Raw genomic sequence first — 19,701 nt, 5'->3', positions numbered from 1 at the left:
GGGTACACGTATTGTAATATAGTGTCCACCTTCTACTTCGTCCACTCATGAGTACAATACCTCAGCCGTGCCGAAGTTACACCTCTCAGTCTTAACTGTTATCTTGCTTTGATATTAGGCTAGCAATTTTGAAAAGGTGTTTTTGTTGCATTTATCTATTGATGGTGATCGCATCCATATACACCAGTGTGTAATCAATCCCTGGTTACTATCAAAACAGATCCACTCAGTCATCTGTTACATCTTGGAACAGGCATTGCAGTTACATCCACTTCTCTGCAACATTCAAAATTCTTGCCCGTACTGAGCAAGCTACTCAGAACACCCCTTCACCTGAGCATTACTCCAGTACTTGAGTGGGCTTTCCACCACTGTGTCGCTCCAATTAGAAGTAACAGACCACGCACTCAAATGTCCATACAGAAACTCAAAGAACTCATCAATTCTTGTGGCACATTTCTATGAGCAAACATTAACATTGGCAAACCATTATCTTAAGTTTTGGGATTCTGCTCAGAATATTCACGTGGTATGCCAATCAGGATGTCATTAATCTCCTCCAACAGTCCATTCATCTGAGATTGGTGTAAGATGAATCAAAACAGTGTTATCCCAAGGGTACAAAGTGCCCTGGTGGTATTGGACAGCAAATCACATGAGTACAGTTTCTAACAAATGGCAAGTTGCGAAGCACAATTTTTAAATACAGACTTATGGATTGGCAAAAAAAAACTATGGAAACTGCAGAATTATTGTACAAACCCATCAGTGTATATGTCAGGGCTAGCTGGTCTGGCATGGTGACATTAAAGAATAACTATGGATAGTCAATAATTACTCCCTCATCAATGTGGAACACAACTCAAGAAAAAATAACATTTTTTTGTGGTACATTTGTTACAAATAAGTAGCTAACTAGGACATAAAATTAACTTCCTGATCAGAAAGGTCTCTGCTGGGAATCAAAATCAAGTGCACATTCATCATCTTGATGTAAAGCAAAATACTGCAGATGCTGGAAATCTGAAATAAAAGCAGAAAATTATGGAAAAGCTCAGCAGTTCTGGCAGCATCTGTGGAGACGGAAACAGTGTAAATGTTTCTGAGCCCAATATGACTCTTAGGAACTGGATTGCATTGATACTAGCATTGATACTAGACCTAAAGCTCAAGCCATTCTGTCCCATTAATGGCAATTTGCCAACAATTCCAAACCCGGAAGAATTCACCCGTGTCCTCTCCTTCTCTTAGATTTAATACAAGAGTTGACTTTAGTAAAATCATGAGCTGAAAACTGTACCCTCATTTATAGAATGAAAGCAAAATACTGTGGATGCCAGCGATCAGAAGTAAAAACAAATTGCTGAAATAACTCAGCAGATTCTGCAGCATCTGTGGAGAGAGAAAGTTAACATTTCAAGTCCGCAAGACTTCTTGAGAGCTGAAGAGTCATACGGACTCAAAACGCTAACTCAGCTTCTCTCTCCACAGATGCTGCCAGACCTGCTAAGTTTTTCCAACATTTTGTTTTTATCCTTCATTTACTGGCCTGATCATTAGTCAATGAGTGCATGTCAATGGCCCTTCCGCATGAATGACATAAAATTGCAGTTTCTCTTTTTCCCCAATCTAAAATAAATAAATAAAATAATAAATAATCTTTTTTTGTGTCACAAGTAGGCTTACAACACTGCAATGAAGTTACTGTGAAAAGCCCCTAGTCGCCACACTCTGACACCTGTTCGGGTACACAGAGGGATAATTCAGACTGTCTAAATCACCTAACAAGCACATCTGTTAAGACTAGTGGGAGGAAACCGGAGCACACGGAGGAAACCCACGCAGACACTAGGAGAATGTGTAGACTCTGCACAGACAGTGACCCAAGCCAGAAATCGAACCTGGGTCCCTGGCGCTGTGAAGCAACAATGCTAACCACTGTGCTACCGTGCCACCCTAGAGGTATCTTATAGGCATCCCACTACCTGAGCCCTGCATCATTCTTTCTCAACTATTTTGGAACCTTAGTTTAACTGTCCTTGTCCGACTCCTCTGCAACCAGTCTAAATCCAGCTCTCCATTCATATTTTGGAGCCCGTGGGAGCACTTTTAAATTGTGCTGCTCAACTATGTTTACTTCACGCTTAACCTGTTGACTCCCATGGACATTAAATGCCACCTGCTCAGGCACCAATCAAAATCGGAGCTCCCAACAGTTTATTTTCCCATTCTAATTACAAACTGTCTGCATCTTAAGCCAGCACATGCACTCCCCACCAGAAGAGGTGTTCTCCAAGGTCTCCTGGTCAGTATTTATCCCTCAACCAACATCACTAAGGATATTATCTGGTCACTATCTCATCACTATTTCTGGGAACCTGCTGTGTGCTATTTTTGCTGTTGCATTTTCCACATTACAGCGAATATGCTTCAAAAGTACTTCATTGGCTATAAAACACTATGTAGTGTCTGGACATGGTGAAATATGTTATATAAAGTCAAGTCTCACACTCTTCATAGCTAAAATTTGGCCATGTGAACACAGGATGAACAATAGATTCACTACTTTCTCTGGATTAACGTATGAGATTTTCACAAGGTATCCATCCGTATCATTAATCATCATCTGAAAGATCAGTCATACCAGACAGTTTCATAGCAGGCTAAACTATCAAACAGCTTTTCTAATGGATAAGGTTATTTTTAGCACTAACAGTTACAGCCAGTTGTCGAAGACAGCTTAAATAACACAGTAGCTTTGAACCAGTTTTTAACAAGGGTTAAACAGATAAACCAGTCCATTAAATCTGCATCAATGGCTCTCTCTTCTGCCCTTTCAAATTATAAATAGCAGAACACTTCTCAGTTAGCTTCCAGTAACCTGATCTCTTCTCGTAATAGTCTTACATGGAATTATTATATTTTTTAAAAATTATTTTTATTCATAATTTTTGTCAAAAACATACTTTTTGCATAACTGTGCGCAACCATTAACATAACAAAATGAAATAAATGTTAACCAAATATACAAAGAAAAGAACAATGCAATGTAACGATTCCCCCCCGGGATGCTGCTGCTGAACATTACTGCTCTCCTAGAAAGTCGAGGAACGGCTGCCACCTCCGAGAGAACCCCGCCATGGACCCTCTCAAGGCAAACTTTATTTTCTCGAGACTGAGAAACCCAGCCATGTCACTACACTTGGGGGCTTTGAGTCCATCCACATTAAAATGATCCGTCTCCGGGGTACCAGGGTGGCAAAGGCCAAGACGTCGGCCTCTTTCGCTTCCTGAACTCCCGGATCGTCTGACACACCAAAGATCGCTATCTCTGGACTCGGCACCATCCGCATGTCCAAGATCTTGGACATTACCTTAGCAAATCCCTGCCAGAATCCCTTAAGAGCCGGGCATGCCCAGAACATATGGACATGGTCTGCAGGGCTAACCGCACACCTCGCACATTTATCCTCAACCCCAAAGAGCTTGCTCATCCTGGTTGCCGTCATGTGTGCCCGGTGGACCACCTTAAACTGGATTAAGCTAAGCCTGGCACATGATGAGGAGGCCCGCATCTAGCTCCCCGCCTAGCTCCTCCTCACATTTACCCTTAAGCTCCTCCAATGGGGCTTCCTCCGCCTCCTGAAGTTCCTGGTAGATGTCTGATACCTTCCCCTCCCCTACCAAGGTGCCGGAGACCACCCTATCCTGTATCCTGCGTGGGGGTAGCAGCGGAAATGACACCACCCTGTTTTTTCAGAAAGGCGCAGACCTGAAGGTATCTGAAAGCGTTTCCAGGGGGCAAACTGAATTTCTCCTCCAGCGCTTTCAGGCTGGGAAAGGTCCCGTCTATGAACAGTTCCCCCATCCTTTTAATGCCTGCCCTATGCCAGCTTTGAAACCCTCCGTCTATCCTGCCCGGGACAAATCTGAGATTGTTGCGCATCGGGGTCCAGACTAAGGCTCCCTCCTCCCCTCTGTGCCTTCTCCACTGACCCCAGATCTTTAATGCCGCCACCACCACCGGGCTGGCGAGAACGGCAGAGGTGCCGTTACAAGTGCCCCTAGGCTGGTACCTTTGCATGAGGCGGCCTCTAACCGCTCCCACGCTGACCCCTCCCCCAATACCCATTTCCTAATTATGGCTATGTTAGCCGCCCAATAGTAGCTGCAAAAGTTTGGCAGAGCCAGCAGCCCCCCCCCCCCCCCCCCCGACTGCGCTCTAGGTACAGTCTCTTTACTCGCAGGGTCTTGTATGCCCATACGAATCCCGAGATGATCTTGTTCACCCGCTTAAAGAAGGACTTAGGGATGAAGATGGGAAGGCACTGGAAGACGATCATGAATCTGGGAGAACCGTCATCTTAACGGTCTGAACCCTCCCCGTCAAAGATAGCGGGAGCATGTCCTACCTTTTGAAGTCCCCCTCCATCTGCTCTACCAGCCGAGATAGATTAAGCTTGTGGAGGGCATCCCACTTTCGGCCACCTGTATCCCGAGGTACCGGAAGCTCTTCTCGACCATCTTCAGCGGAAGCTCTCCCAGTTTCTTTTCCTGCCCCTTAGCTTGGATCACGAACATCTCGCTTTTATTCTCGTTTAGTTTGTACCCAGAGAAATTGTCAAAGTCCCTCAGAATCTGCATGACCTCCCCCATCCCCTCTAGTGGGTCCGAGATGTACAGGAGCAGATCATCCACGTAAAGCGAGACCCGATGCTCCTCCCCCCCGCCGAACCAGCCCCCGCCAGTTCCTTGAAGTCCGCAGCGCTATAGCCAGCGGCTCTATCGCAAGGGCGAATAGTAACAGGGAGAGGGGACATCCCTGCCTCGTCCCCTGGTGGAGCCTAAGATATTCTGACCTCACCATGTTCGTGCACACACTTGCCACGGGGGCCTGGTAAAGTAGCTGGACCCAACCTATGAACCCCTCACCGAACCCTAACCTTAGCGCCTCCCACAGGTACCCCCATTCTACCCGGTCAAAGGCTTTCTCTGCTTCCATCGCCGTCACTACTTCTGCCTCCCCTCCCTCTGAGGGCACCATGATGATGTTTAGGAGCCTCCGTACTTTGGAGTTCAATTGCCTGCCCTTGACGAAGCCTGTCTGATCCTCCCCTATCACCCCAGGGACACAGTCCTGAATTCTAGAAGCCAAGATCTTGGCCAGCAGTTTGGCGTCTACGTTCAGGAGCGATATCGGTCTATAAGATCCACACTGTTGCGTGTCTTTCTCTCGTTTGAGGATGAGTGAGATTGAAGCCTGTGATATTGTTGGGGGGAGGGCCCCCTCTCTTTGGCCTCATTAAGGGTCCTTAGTAGGAGTGGGCACAGCAGTTCCAAAAATTTCTTGTAGAATTCTACAGGGTAGCCATCCGGCCCCGGGCCTTGACCGACTGCATGTTCCCTAGCCCCTTTACCATCGCCTCCAGCTCTATCGGGGCCCCCAGTCCCTCCACCAGATCCTCTTACACTTTGGAAACCTCAGTTGGTCCATGAATTGCTTCATTCCCCCCCCCCCCCCCCCCGGCGGGGGCTCTGACTCATACAATTTACCTCTAAAACGGCCTAAAGACTTTATTCACCCCCTCTGGGTCTATGACTGTGTTGCCCTCCTTATCCTGTATTTCCCCAATTTCCTTGGCCGCCTCCCTCTTGCGAAGTTGGTGCGCCAGCATTCTACTCGCTTTCTCCCCGTACTCATAGACAGCCTCTTTGACCTTCCTCAGCTGTGCTACCGCCTTCCCTGTGGTCAGCAGGTCGAATTCCGCCTGCAGCCTCCAGCGCTCTTTCAGTTTCCCCATCATGGGGGTCTCCACGTAGCTCCTGTCTACTCTGAGTATCTCTTCAACTAGCCTTTCTCTCTACGCTCTTTCTTTCTTCTCTCTATGGGATCTGATAGAGATTAACTCCCCTCTGATAACTGCCTTCAGGGCCTCCCACACCGTGGACGCCGCTACCTCCCCCGTATCATTAGTTTCCAGGTAGTTTTTAATGTTCCTCCTTATCTGCCCACAAACCCCGTCGTCTGCCAGCAGCCCCACATCTAGCCTCCATAGTGGTGGCTGACCTCTCTCCCCCCCAAGACGCAAATCCACCCAGTGTGGAGATGATCAGAGACTGCAATGGCCGAATATTCTGTCCCTTCCACCCTAGGGATTAGCGCCCTGCTCATCACCAAGAAATCTATATGGGAGTAAACCGTCTGGACATGGGAAAAAAAAGAGAACTCCTTCGCCCTTGGTCGTGCGAATCTCCACGGGTCTACGACCCCCACCTGTTCCATGAATCCCCTCAGTTCTTTAGCCGCCGCTGGTCGCTTCCCCAACCTGGGGTTTGACCGGTCCAGTACAGGGTCTATGACTGTGTTGAAATCACCCCCATAAACAGATTGTGTGAGTCGAGGTCCGGACTTTTACCCAGCGTGCATCTCATAAATTCCACGTCGTCCCAGTTCGGGGCATAAACGTTCACTAGCACCACCCGGGTCCCCTGCAGCTTCCCACTAGCCATTATGTATCTGCCTCCTTTGTCAGCCACAATATTCCCTGCCTCAAAAGCCACCCGTTTGCTGACCAGGATTGCTACTCCTCTGGTCTTTGAATCTAGCCCCGAATGAAACACCTGGCCCACCCACCCTTTTCTCAATCTTGTTTGGTCCGCACGTTTTAGGTGCGTCTCCTGTAGCATGACTACGTAAGCCTTTAACCGCTTTAGGTGCGAGAACACGCGAGCGCTCTTGACCGGCTCATTTAGGCCGCGCACATTCCATGTGATCAGCCTGGATGGGGGGCTGGGCTAGCCCCCCCCCCCTTGCGATTAGCCAGCTCCCTTTTTCGGCCAGCCACAAGCCCGCGTCTCCCGCTCACTCGAGCCCTCCCATTGGCCCCCCCCATCCCCCCGACTCTCCCTCTGTTCCCCCATGTTGGCTCCTTTTCTGTCAGCAAAGCAGCATCCCATCCTCCCCCCCCTCCCCCTTTAGCAGCCCCGTGATCCCAAACACCCAAGTCAAGCACCCGCTTGACACTGGCTCTCCCCCCATTACGCTTCCGTGAGTCAGCTGACCCATGCTGACCCCGGCCGCTCCCGCCTCTGTCTCCGATTATTCAGATGCCTTGTTTTTTGGGCCCCTCCCTCCCTGTGGAAAGTCCAGCTTATCTGCTTCAATGGCCCCCAAAGAACATTTCCCGCCCCCCTCTCCTCACGAAACAAACAAGCCCCGGGCACAAACCCGACTCCACAAAAGAAATGGCTCCGGCTGCCAGAAGAGCAGCCCCACGTGTAGGGCCCCTCTCCTCCCTCTGCAGCCGAACTCCACAAAAGCCAAAAACATGGCCGAAAACACAGGGACCAAACAAAAATAAGAGGGAACAACATAATGTCACTCCCTCCGACTATCCGGCAATTAACATCCCCACCAGAGTAACGTCCCAGTGTGGCTGTCCTTTAGGTTGGGTCCAACTTTTCTTGCTTGATAAAGTTCCACGCCTCGTCCGGTGTATCAAAGTAATGGTGGCGATCTTGATACGTGACCCACAGCCTCGCCGGATGCAACAGCCCGAACTTCATCCCTTTGCTGTGGAGGGCCGCCTTAGCCACGTTGAATCCAGGACGCCCCTTGGCCAGTTCTACTCCCAGGTCTTGGTAGACGCGGATTACGCTGTTCTCCCACTTGCTGCTCCGCTCCTTTTCAGCCCATCGCAGGACTCGTTCCTTATCCGAGAAGCGGTGGAACCGTACCACCATGGCCCTCGGCGGTTCATTCATTTTGGGCTTCCTTGCAAGGACTCTGTGCGCCCCATCCAGTTCCAGAGGTTGAGGGAATGCTCCTGACCCCATCAGGGTCCCCAGAAACGTGGTCATGAATGCGCTCGCGTCCAACCCCTCCGCACCCTCAGGTAGGCCCAGAATGCACAGGTTTTGCCTCCTGGACCTGTTTTCAAGGTCTTCCAGCCTCTCCTGCCACCTCTTATGTAGGGCGTCGTGGGCCTCCACCTTGACGGCCAGGCCCAGTATCTCGTCCTCATTATCCAAGACCTTTTTCTCAGTCTCCTTGATCGCCTTTTCCTGCATTTTCTGGGTCTCAACCATTTTCTCTATTGAGGCCTTCATTGGGGCCAGCATCTCCGTTTTCAGGTCAGCAAAGCAACATCTAAGGAACTCCTGCTGTTCCCGCGACCACTGGGCCCACGCTGCCTGATCTGAGCCGGCCCCCATTTTCTGTTCCCTCGCCCGTTCTTGCCGCTTCTCGTGGCTCGTTTGTTTGGCCGTCCTGCTCCTGGTCCCCTCCATAAACTACAGTGGGGAGCCTTCTAGCGCCGTTTGCCTGCCAATTTGTGCCGAAAAGGGGCCGTCAAAGCTCCTTGAAAGGGCACTTTGGTCCGTTAGCGGCAGGAGCTGCCGAAAACGCGTCCTACCCACGCATGGCCGCCACCGGAAGTCCTTACATGGAATTATATGGCGAAGTGTTTGCGTGTCTGTGTGTCATGCTCAAAACCAAAAAATGATCTATCAAGAACATCAAAATTGACCAACTTTTCTCCTCCTGAAATTCTCAACATTTGGAAGCTAATCTGCATTTACTTAACGTGCTTAATGCCAAATAATGATTTTTATTTCACCTGTTGGAATCATGAATTGAACTTTTAAAAACAGACTTTTTAAGAACACAGGCTAAAGTGATTTGAACTCAGCCAGGATGGCTACCTGATTTACATCACCATACATTCCACATTGTGATGGAGATAACATGTCTACAAAACCTCATCAAAGACAATGACCTCTGAGGAATGTGAATGAGCCATATTTCCTAATCCATTAGGACAACTTCCAGATACTTAACTAAGTGGAGACAAACCTAATCACTTGACCCTTGGGAACCCTGGCTTAGAGGGGGAATTCCCAAACCTGCCCTAATCATTTGGAATACACAATTATGTTTGAATTACTGGTTGGGTGGAGAGGGTGGTCATATGACAAGCCAAACGTTTTTCTGTTTTTTCCGCAGACTCGAGGATAACAGCTGAGAAAGATCCTTCCTCTCCATCCACCTTGCAGACATTTTGGCCCTTCTGCTACTGCTTGTCTCGCTTTCCATGTGCAACAGGCAGAGATTGTAAAGAAAGAATTCAACCCCACAGCTGTGTCTCCAGGAAAACAGATAGATCATCCATCTGCAGTTGGACCACCTCATCATCCATCTGCAGTTGGACCACCTCAATGCTAAGACCGCCAGATGTAGCCCAAAACCAGCAGTCACCGAACTACAGACAGTGAATTCCTTTCCACTTTTATGGACTTTAAATTAACCAACTGATCTTCCCCACTCTTTAATGTGTGTGTGGGGAAGGGGAGCTTTGGGACTTTGTTTGCGTGTATGTGGTGAGAGGGAGAGAGAAAGTCAATGCATATTTTATTATTTTATTTCGGTCGGTTTAAAGTATAATAAAGCTAACCTCTTTTTCTTTGTTAAATTCAAGAAAATCTGTTGTGGTAGTCGGTATTGGGAGTATTACGATACCCAGGTCGATGCTGTAAGACCATTGGTGTGGGAGGTACCTGAGACAGCAATATCATTGGTGAGGCCTGCCTGCTGGTTTCGCCCAGTAAGGCGGAGTATAAGAGCCTGTGTCTCCCTAGCAGCTTCATTCTGTACCTGCGCTGCTGGGGGAAACATCTAGTCCAATAAAGCCTTCAATTGTCTTCCAATCTCGCTTCTGGAATTATTGATTGAGCATCAATTTATTGGACTAGATTTTAAAGAATAGAGCTCCGAATCAAGCCGCAGTGTCTGCAACTCAACCCCCATGTGGCAAACTTCAAACACTGGCTGGCGTGCTTCAAAGGGTACCTCAGGACGGCCACGACTGAACCTACGGAGGACCAGAAACTGCAAGTTCTCCACTCGAGTGTGAGCCCAGCAACCTACACCCTCATCGAGGATGCGGATGATTTCAAGGCCGCAATGACCCCGCTGAAAGTACACTATATTCGCCCAGTAAACCAGGTCTATGCCTGACATCTGCTAACGACGAGGCGACAAATTCCCAGGGAATCGCTGGAGGAATTCTACCGTGCGCTCCTGGTGTTCGGTAGGAACTGTGACTGCCTGCAAGTTTCAGCCAGCGACCACACAGAACTTTTGATCCGGGTTGCATTCGTTGCAGGTATGCTGTCCTCCCAAATCCACCAGCGGCTGCTAGAAAAAGAGACACTAGGCCTCGCTAGCTCCCTGGATGTGGCCTCTCGAAACGCCCACGCTTACGTACCCGACTGCGCGGCGGCCCATGGGCAGCATGGAAACCCCCCGTGGCCGACTCCGATGCATCCCCCATCCCCCCACAAGCTTGTGCTGCGCGTCTACCAGGCAACCCCGGGGGGCCCCGCTGCTATTTTTGCAGGCAAGCCAAGCAGCCCTGGCAGCGCTGCCCGGCCCGCTCCTCCACCTGCAAAGGGTGCGGCAAAAAGGGCAATTTTGTGGCGGTATGCCAGGCCCGGGCGGTCGCTGAGGTCTCTGGGGGCGAACCAGGACCGCCACCCCAACCCTCTCCACGAGCCATGTACGGCCAACGGGCGCCGCCATCTTCCTGTTCCAGAGCCACGTGCGGGCCCCGGGCGCCGCCATCTTGTTCCCCAGAGACCACATACGACGGATAGGCGCCGCCATCTTGCACCCCCCCCCCCCCCCCCCCAGCCATGTGCGACCAATGGGCACCGCCATCTTGGCTGGAGTCTCAGGACCCTGGTTCGGATGACCACACACCACCCGAGGAAAAGCTCCAACTTCTGCCACGGCTTGCCTCGGTGACCCTGGACCAGTCTCGGCCCCGAACGCTCTCGACCATGACGACGACCATGCTCATCAATGGGCACGAAACATCCTGCCTGATCGACTCCGGAAGCACAAAGAGCTTCATACACCCAAACACGGTAAGGCGCTGTTCTCTTCCCATCCTCCCAGTTAATCAAAAAATCTTCCTGGCCTCCGGGTCTCACTCTGTAGAGATCAAAGGATTCTGCATAGCGAACCTCACGATCCAGGGAAGGGAATTAAAAAATTTCCGCCTCTACGTCCTCCCTCACCTCTGCGCTGCCATGCTCCTAGGGTTAGATTTCCAATGTAACCTCCAGAGTTTAACTTTTAAATTCGGCAGCCCTATACCCCCCTCACTGTCTGCAGCCTCGCGACCCTCAAGGTCGATCCACCTTCCCTTTTAGCGAACCTCACCCCGGATTGCAAACCCGTCGCCACCAGGAGCAGACGGTACTGTGCACAGGACCGGACCTTCATTAAGTCGGATGTCCAGCGGTTCCTGAAGGAAGGTATTATTGAGGCTAGCAACAGTCCCTGGGGAGCTCAAGTAGTGGTTGTAAAGACTGGGGAGAAGCATAGGATGGTCATCGATTATAGTCAGACCATCAACAGGTATACCCTCTCAGGGTACCTTCTCGTACCCTCTCCCCCGCATATCTGATCTGGTCAATCAGATTGCACAATACAAGGTCTTTTTCACAGTGGATCTAAAATCCGCCTACCACCAGCTCCCCATCCGCCCTAGCGACCGCAAATACACTGCATTCGAAGCAGATGGGCGGCTCTACCACTTCCTAAGGGTTCCCTTCAGTGTCACAAATGGAGTCTCGGTCTTCCAACGGGAGATGGACCGAATGGTTGACCGGTACGGTTTGCGGGCCACGTTTCCGTACCTCGATAACGTTACCATCTGCGGCCACAACCAGCATGATGGAGTTATAGGCCCAGATCCCGAACGCATGTGCCCCCTCATGGAGTTTCCCCTCCCTCACTGCTCCAAGGCCCTGAAATGCTGCCTGGGATTTTTTTCATATTATGCCCAGTGGGTCCCCAACTATGTGGACAAGGCCCGCACACAAATTCAATCCACGGTTTTTCCTCTGTCGGCAGAGGCCCGCCAGGCCTTCAGCCGCATCAAAGCGGACATTGCAAAGGCCACGATGCACACAATCGATGAATCCTTCCCTTTCAAGTCGAGAGCGATGCGTCCAACATAGCTCTGGTGGCCACCCTCAACCAAGGCGGCAGACCCGTGGCCTTCTTCTCACGCATCCTCCACGCTTCAGAAATCCGCCATTCCTCAGTTGAAAAGGAGGCCCAGGCCATAGTAGAAGCTGTGCGGCACTGGAAGCATTACCTGGCCGGCAGGAAATTTACTGTCCTCACTGACCAATGGTCGGTTGCTTTCATATTCGATAATGCACAGCGGGGCAAGATAAAGAACGATAAGATCTTACGGTGGATCTTACTATGAGATCTTGTATCATCCCGGGAAGCTAAACGAGCCTCCTGATGCTCTATCCCGCGGCACATGTGCCAACGTACAAGTGGACGGACTCCGGGCCCTCCACGAGGACCTCTGCCACCCGGGGGTCACTCGATTCTTCCATTTCATTAAGACCCGCAACCTGCCCTACTCCATCGAGGAGGTCAGGACAGCCACCAGGAACTGCCAAATCTGCGCGGAGTGCAAGCCACACTTCTACAGGCCAGAGAAAGCATACCTGATAAAGGCTTCCAGTCCCTTTGAACGCCTCAGTATGGACTTCAAAGGGCCCCTCCCCTCCCCCGACTGCAACACATACTTCCTGAACATGATTGACGAGTACTCCCGGTACCCATTCGCCATCCCCTGCCCCGACATGACTGCAGCCACCGTCATAAAAGCCCTCCACAGTATCTTTATACTGTTCGGTTTCCCCGCCTACATACACAGCGATAGGGGGTCCTCCTTTATGAGCGACGAACTGCGTCAATTCCTGCTCAGCAAGGGCATTGCCTCCAGCAAGACAACCAGTTACAAACATCCGGGGAAACGAACAGGTAGAGAGGGAGAATGGAACGGTCTGGAAGACCGTCCTACTGGCCCTACGGTCCAGGAAACTCCCAGTCTCCCGCTAGCAGGAGGTGTTCCTGGATGCTCTCCACTCCATCCGATCACTGCTATGTATGACCAACCAGACACCTCACGAATGTCTCCTTGTCTTCCCTAGGAAGTCCTCCTCCGGGACCTCGCTCCCAACCTGGCTGGCAGCTCCTGGACCCATCCTGCTCCGCAAACACGTGCGCGCGCACAAGTCGGACCCATTGGTCGAGAGGGTCCACCTCCTTCACGCTAACCCTCAATACATCTACGTGGCGTACCCCGACGGCCGACAGGATACGGTTTCCCTACGGGACCTGGCGCCCGGTGGGTCCCCACCCACACCCCCACCATCAACCCCACCCTCCCTCCTACCGGCGCACCCCACAGCCACCCCCTTCCCAGGTGGATCGGTTCTCCCACTGGTCCCATCTAGGGGTGATGAAGAAGCCGAAGCCATGCTCCCAGAGCCACGGATGCCCAAGCCGAAACTGCGACGATCGCAGAGGACGACCAGGGTCCCCGACCGACTAATTGCTTCATTTTGAATGTAAATAAATACGGTAAATAGTTGCGACATGTAACGAGGCAAAACACTGTACTAATGTATACCGGGTACCACCATAACCTCAATCACTGTATAACGCGAGACCACCACCCCTGCCGGACTCTTTTTTTTTTTAAACAGGGGGTGAACGTGGTAGTCGGTATTAGGGGTATTACGGTACCCAGGTCGATGCTGTAAGACCATTGGTGTGGGAGGTACCTGAGACAGCAATATCATTGGTGAAGCCTGCCTGCTGGTTCCGCCCAGTAAGGCGGAGTATAAGAGCCTGAGTCTCCCCAGCAGCTGCATTCTGTATCTGTGCTGCTGGGGGAAACATCTAGTCCAATAAAGCCTTCAATTGTCATCCAATCTCGCTTCTGGAGTTATTGATCGAGCATCACCTGTCTTATCAGTTCTTTTATGGCCAGAGTGCATAAACAGCCATGTACTCACTGAATTGCCAAGTAAATCCTTTTACAACAAAAAAAACCTGTCGTGGTCAAATTAGGACAGGACAAGGTAGTGTTTCCACATCTAGACACTTTTAGGAAGGCCATGAAGGCTCTGGGGTACAGCACAGATGTACTGGGAATATTGTACGGATGAGGGATTCCAGTTGTGTGGAGAAGTTAGGGTTATTGTCTTTAAATCAGAAAATCATAAACGGTTTCATTAGAGTAACTGAAGAGAAACAATTGCCAATGGCTGAAAGATCAACAATCGGCTAATAGATTTAAGGTGATGGTAAAAGAACCAGAGGCAACATGAGGAAAACCCTTTTTATAATGCAAGTGATTGGAATTTGGGATGCACAGATCAATTAGATGGGGATACAAATTCAGCAGTAGATTTTGAAAGGAAATAGGATAAATACCAAGGGTAAAATGCTGAAATATATTGAAAAGGATGGTGGTTGCGACTAACTGGATCGGTCTTTGAAAGAACAGGCACTGGATCAGTCTCTGAAAGAACAGGCACAGACTCAATGGACAGAACAACCTTCTGTGCTGCATCATTTTGTGATTGTCCTTTCAATAACTGTAATATACTTTTCACACCGTGGCAACGGGAACTGTGAAAGGTATTCCAAGTGCAATCACAGTGATTTATGTCCAACAGATTTTTTTTGGAATCACTCGCGTTCGGAGCGTAGCTCGTTCATTGGGTGAGTCACTTGATGAAGGAGCTACGCTCCGAAAGCTAGTGATTCCAAACAAACCTGTTGGGCTTTAACTTGGTGTTGTTAGACTTCTTACTGTGCCCACCCCAGTCCAACGCCGGCATCTCCACATCATGACAATGATTTAGTGAGTGGCAAAATGACCACACTATTTTGACTCAATATTGACTTCCAACACCTGATTTGTTTTACTCACTATCAAGGAGCATTGTGATGATAGCCTAAATTCATTATTGATTTAATTGTCTTTCCAATTGACATGTTTCTCCCTATGTGAAGCACTTTGCATTTCACAGTGAATTTCTTCTGCCACCTGTCTGCACAATTCCCAAGTAAATTGAAATCCTTCTGTAATGTGAGCTTTGAAATCTACCATCTATTTGTGTCATTTTCACGTTTAGCCATTGTATTCATGAGTCCAAAATTAGAATAATCCAAGAAAATATTAACAAAGGAGGCCTCCAAACAGACCCCTATGGGTCCCCATTGGTAGCTATCTCCCAGGCTGATGAAAATCCTTGAACACCCACCCTATCGGTCTCAATCAATTACACTGCCACTGTAAAATGCTTCCAGTGATTCTCAATTTCTTTCTTTTCAGTTCCAGCTTTTCCAGGGTATTGCTAATAAAATAAAGGAAAGAAAATTCCTGCTAAGCTCAGTATAAACAAGCAAGCAATGGTTTTGCTTATTTGATGAAAAAGGACAAGGCAAGAAAAAAAACGTAAATTCTGGTCCTACGATGCATTTGGGTGGCTGAAACCATGTCACCAATGGTAGGTACCCTGTCTCTGTTTGCTTGTTTCAGTTCAGACGCACACTTTGTAGGTGGAATATGAACCATAATTATTGTACAGCCTTGAATAAGGTACTTACATACCAATTTAATATTTTCCAAACTTTTATTTTTAATAAAGGAATTTTCTTGTGGGTGAAAAAGTGCCGGGGAATGAAACATTAACCCCCAGCCAAAATGGTGTGTTCTATTTTGCACATCTGTCAGCACCACCCCCAACACATCCACCCTACCTCCTCTTCCTCCCCGCCACCCCACCAACCTAAACGTCGCTTTCAAGATGGATATTCATGCACACAAGGAACTAGGTTCAGATCGGTCATGATAGTTTTACATGGGTCTTCACAGCCAGAGAGAGGTGGCTTTCATTCCACGATGGCCTTGTGGCAATGTCACTGGACTAGTAATCCAGAGGCCCAGGTGGGTGTTCTGAGGGCATAGGTTCAAATCCCACCATCGCAGCTGGTGGAATGCGAATTTGATTAATAAATCTGGAATTGAAAACTAGTCTTGGTAGCAGTGACTATTAAACTATCAATTATTGTAAAATCTCATCTGGTTCACGGGGAAGGAAATCTGCCTTCCTTACCTGGTTGGGCCTACATGTGACTCCAGATCCACAGAAACGTGGTTGACTCTTAAATGCCCTCTGAAATAGCCACTCAGTTCACAGGTCTATTAGGGATGGGTAACAACTGCTGGCTTTGCCAGTGACGTTCATGTCCCATGAAAGAATAAGGCCAAATCAATGCCATAGTCGGTGATTACCACTGTGCCACAGTCACCCAAACATGTGCTAATATAGCAGAGCGCAGACCGAATGTCTACTATAGAATCATAAAATAGCTACAGCACAGGAGGCCATTCAGTCAACCTGTCTGTGGTGGCTCTCTGTATGAGGTCCCACTCCTCTGTCTTTTTCCCCATAGCCCAGCAAATATTTTCTCTTCAGATAATTATCCAATACCTTTTTGAAAGTGTGCATTTTCTGTGACAATATTCTCAGAAACAACCCAGAAAGTAAAGAAGAGCAGAGATTTTCTAATCGCCATCGTTTTAAACACGTGTAAAAATAAATCTGATCAGAAAATCCAATTTAGTGTTGCTGTAACATGCAATTTCCAATTTGGATGTAAACATTTCATAGCTTATTTCACTTATCCTATGGATAGATATCTGTGCTTCTCTGATTCTGGCCTTGTATGCATACCCAGTCATAATTGCTCCACCGTTTGGAGGCTGTGCCTGAAGTTGTCCAAGCACTAAGCTCTGGAATTTCCTCCCTACTCCTCGCTCTCTTACTTTCCTCCTTTAAGATACTTCTAAAAGCCTTGCTCTTAACACCAAGCTTTTGGTCATCTGACCTAATACCTCCTTATGTGGCTCATACTTTGTTTTATAATGTTCCTGTGAAGGGTCTTAGGGAATTAAAGGTGCTACTGGATAAGAGTCAAAAAAGCTATGCACTCTATAATGCCCTGCTACTTTCCCCAAGTTTCAATAATTTGAGGCCTAGATAAAGCAAAGTTATCCTTTTGGGATGCACTCTGAGACCAGTGGTGGGCAACCTGTGGTCTGGGGGCCACATATGGCCCATCAGGTTTTTGAGTGCAGCACATGAGACATTTACTTGACCGTTGCCCATGCGCAGGGTTTCCAAATTCTGCTGATTTTCATCCATGTAGTTTTTATTCATATGTTTCCTACCAGTATGACTGAAGTGATATGCACGGAAAGCAAAGTTTTGTGAAGTGAGGTGCGCACTCATTGCACACAACATTGACTATGAGAGCTCTGTGCTCCCTCTATGTCCAATCAAAGCATAGATATATCTTTTGTTTATACCATTTGAAGTTGATAGTTCTAATAATAATAAGCTCTAATGTCACAAATAGGCTTACATTAACACTGCAATGAAGTTACTGTGAAAATCCCCTCATCGCCACACTCAGGCTCCTGTTCGGGTACACAGAGGGAGAATTCAGAATGTCAAATTCACCTAACAACATGTGTTTCGGGACTTGTGGGAGGAAACTGGAACACTCAGATGAAATCCCTGCAGGGAGAACGTGCAGACTCCGCACAGACAGTGACCTAAGCCGGGAATCAAACAGTGCCAGGGACCCGGGTTTGATTCCCGGGTTGGTCACTGTCGATTCGATTAATATATTAAAGATTAAACATTTTCTATAACTCGTTATAAAATATTTGGCGTGTATTAAATGTATATAATCTGATTCATGGGGTTATGGTTAGTGAACAAGCCTGATTTCAATCTTGCAGCCCAATGAGAATAAGGAAGGTCACTCAAGTGGCCCACTCACCAGCCTCAGCTGTTCGTCACTGCCTTAGATGAGTGTTTTTCAAACTTGTTTCGCCCCCATGCCACTTTTGGCAACCGGCCGATCTTTGCACCCCACACAGGCCGATCCACGCGACCCATGCCACGTTTGCTTATCTTTTAATGCAAAAGGGGATCCTGCTTTGTCCTCACAATCTCACTTGAATCAGGTTCAAAGGAGCAGATGGCAATGCACATATCAGATGCAGACCTCAGCCAGTTTCTTTGTGCTGTCTTCATCTTTATAAAAACAGAAAATCCAACCTCACACACGTAGGTCGGCGTGAGGGACAATAGCAACAAAATACCTGTTTTACTCAGCACTGGATACTCCAGAATGCTGACAGCCTCATGGGCTTTTGGCATGCTTTGAATGTGGTATTACAAGTAAGCTGCAGCAGTGTAGTCTTTTAATTTGGAGTCAGCTGTAAGTTAATAACTGACTCTGGGGTCTCAACCTCAAACAGAATTTTTCACAAACCACTTTTCTTTCAAACTCTGAAACTTCTCTCATTTGCCACTATTTCCCTGCATATAGCACTTTGCCTCCTTATCTGCATTGTCACAATTGACAAAACCATACCTCAAAAAATTACCTTTATACTTCTTTGTTCAGAGTTAAGTTTCTTTTATCAGGGCCGTTACCCAGAGGCCCTGGAGCTCTTAACACTACCACTGCTCTGTCCACCCTGGACTCTCCTGAGCAGCTCTCCCCAGCAGATTCTGTTGTGAGGTCCTCTCCAATAGTTAAACTGCCTATTTGAGTCTCTGGCCGTCTCTTACTTTAAAATAAAACATTGATCTTCACAGTTCACTTGCCTTGCTTGCCAGCAGCTGCAAAATCTCAGCAGCTCTGCTCCCTGCTTCGGCAGCAAAAGCAGGTCCCTGGACGGCACTTCACGTCAATTCTAGTCAATTCTACATGCAGAGCATGTGGCCTACTCTCTGTTGCTGCTTCTGGCTGGAAGACTCCATGCAGCCTAATCTGTATCTCCATTTAAAAAGCGTCAGCAGCTGCAATTCTCAATGTAAATGCCGGTAGCAGCTGTTCGTTCATTTTCCCATGATCGGAACCACCGCGGGAAAAGCGGGACCGATTGATCTGTGACCCTCCCGCGACCCGCTCGCGGCCGATCTTCGGGTCACAACGCGGAGTTTGAAAAACCATGCATTAGACAATTACTCGGAAATTCAGCTTGATGCAGACTGGATATCGCAACATACAGCTGGTCACTCAAAATGGCAATTTGGTTCACTTGGCACCACAACCATTCAGGTCAGAAAGCTGTAGGTTTAAGTCCCATTCCAGAAAAGCTTCAAAGCAGCACTGAAGAAATAATGAATTGTCTGCCATTCTGACTTCGAACGAGAAATTGAACTACCGATGTTGGACACCAACATATTGTTGTGGATCTCATTAAAAGAGGAACAGCGAGTTCTTCTGGTGTGCTGCCTAACATTTATCTTTCAACAAAAACCCAAAATAGATTCACTGGATATTTATCTCATTTTCTGTGGTTGCAGTATTGGCCTACATAACAATAGTGATTGTATTTCCAAAAAACAAATTCACAAGCTGTACAGCATGATAGGAGATCTTAAGAATGCAAAGGTGCTACATATTCTTGTGATGCATAACTCCCTCCACTGTTTCACACCATCATTGGCCATTGCCTAGAACCCACCCTCTGGAATTTCTATCCAGACCTCTCCACCTCCATGTTCCTCAAAATGCACCTCTTTTGGTCAACCCTCTGATCCCTCTCCCCCTTTTTTCTTTGATGTCTGTTCTCCTGACCATGCAGAGCCCCCTTGAGATGTTTTCCTCCATTAAAAGGCGGCAAATGCAAGTTTTTTTGATTTGCTAACTTTCATTATTTGTGGTTCTTCTCTGTTCTGGGAACATTACATAATGAATTCCAGCTGAACCAACCATTGGGTCTA

At 48.3% G+C, this 19,701-nt stretch overlaps 1 protein-coding gene and 1 long non-coding RNA gene across 2 annotated transcripts in view; one reads left to right on the top strand and one right to left on the bottom strand.

The window, feature by feature from the left end:
* The window catches only part of LOC140428275 (uncharacterized), a 68,301-nt gene extending 58,596 nt beyond the window's left edge, over positions 1 to 9,705 (top strand). Inside the window, exon 2 of the long non-coding RNA XR_011948742.1 lies at positions 9,005 to 9,705. This is a non-coding gene — a long non-coding RNA (uncharacterized lncRNA). The remainder of the gene's footprint in view (positions 1 to 9,004) is intronic.
* Positions 1 to 19,701, bottom strand: part of gnas (GNAS complex locus) — a 505,856-nt gene that overhangs the window by 370,527 nt on the left and 115,628 nt on the right. The window lies entirely within an intron of this gene.

This window comes from Scyliorhinus torazame, chromosome 8 (assembly GCF_047496885.1).
Source record: "Scyliorhinus torazame isolate Kashiwa2021f chromosome 8, sScyTor2.1, whole genome shotgun sequence".
Taxonomy (NCBI): Eukaryota; Metazoa; Chordata; class Chondrichthyes; order Carcharhiniformes; family Scyliorhinidae; genus Scyliorhinus; species Scyliorhinus torazame.
This window is presented reverse-complemented; position numbering and strand designations above follow the sequence as displayed.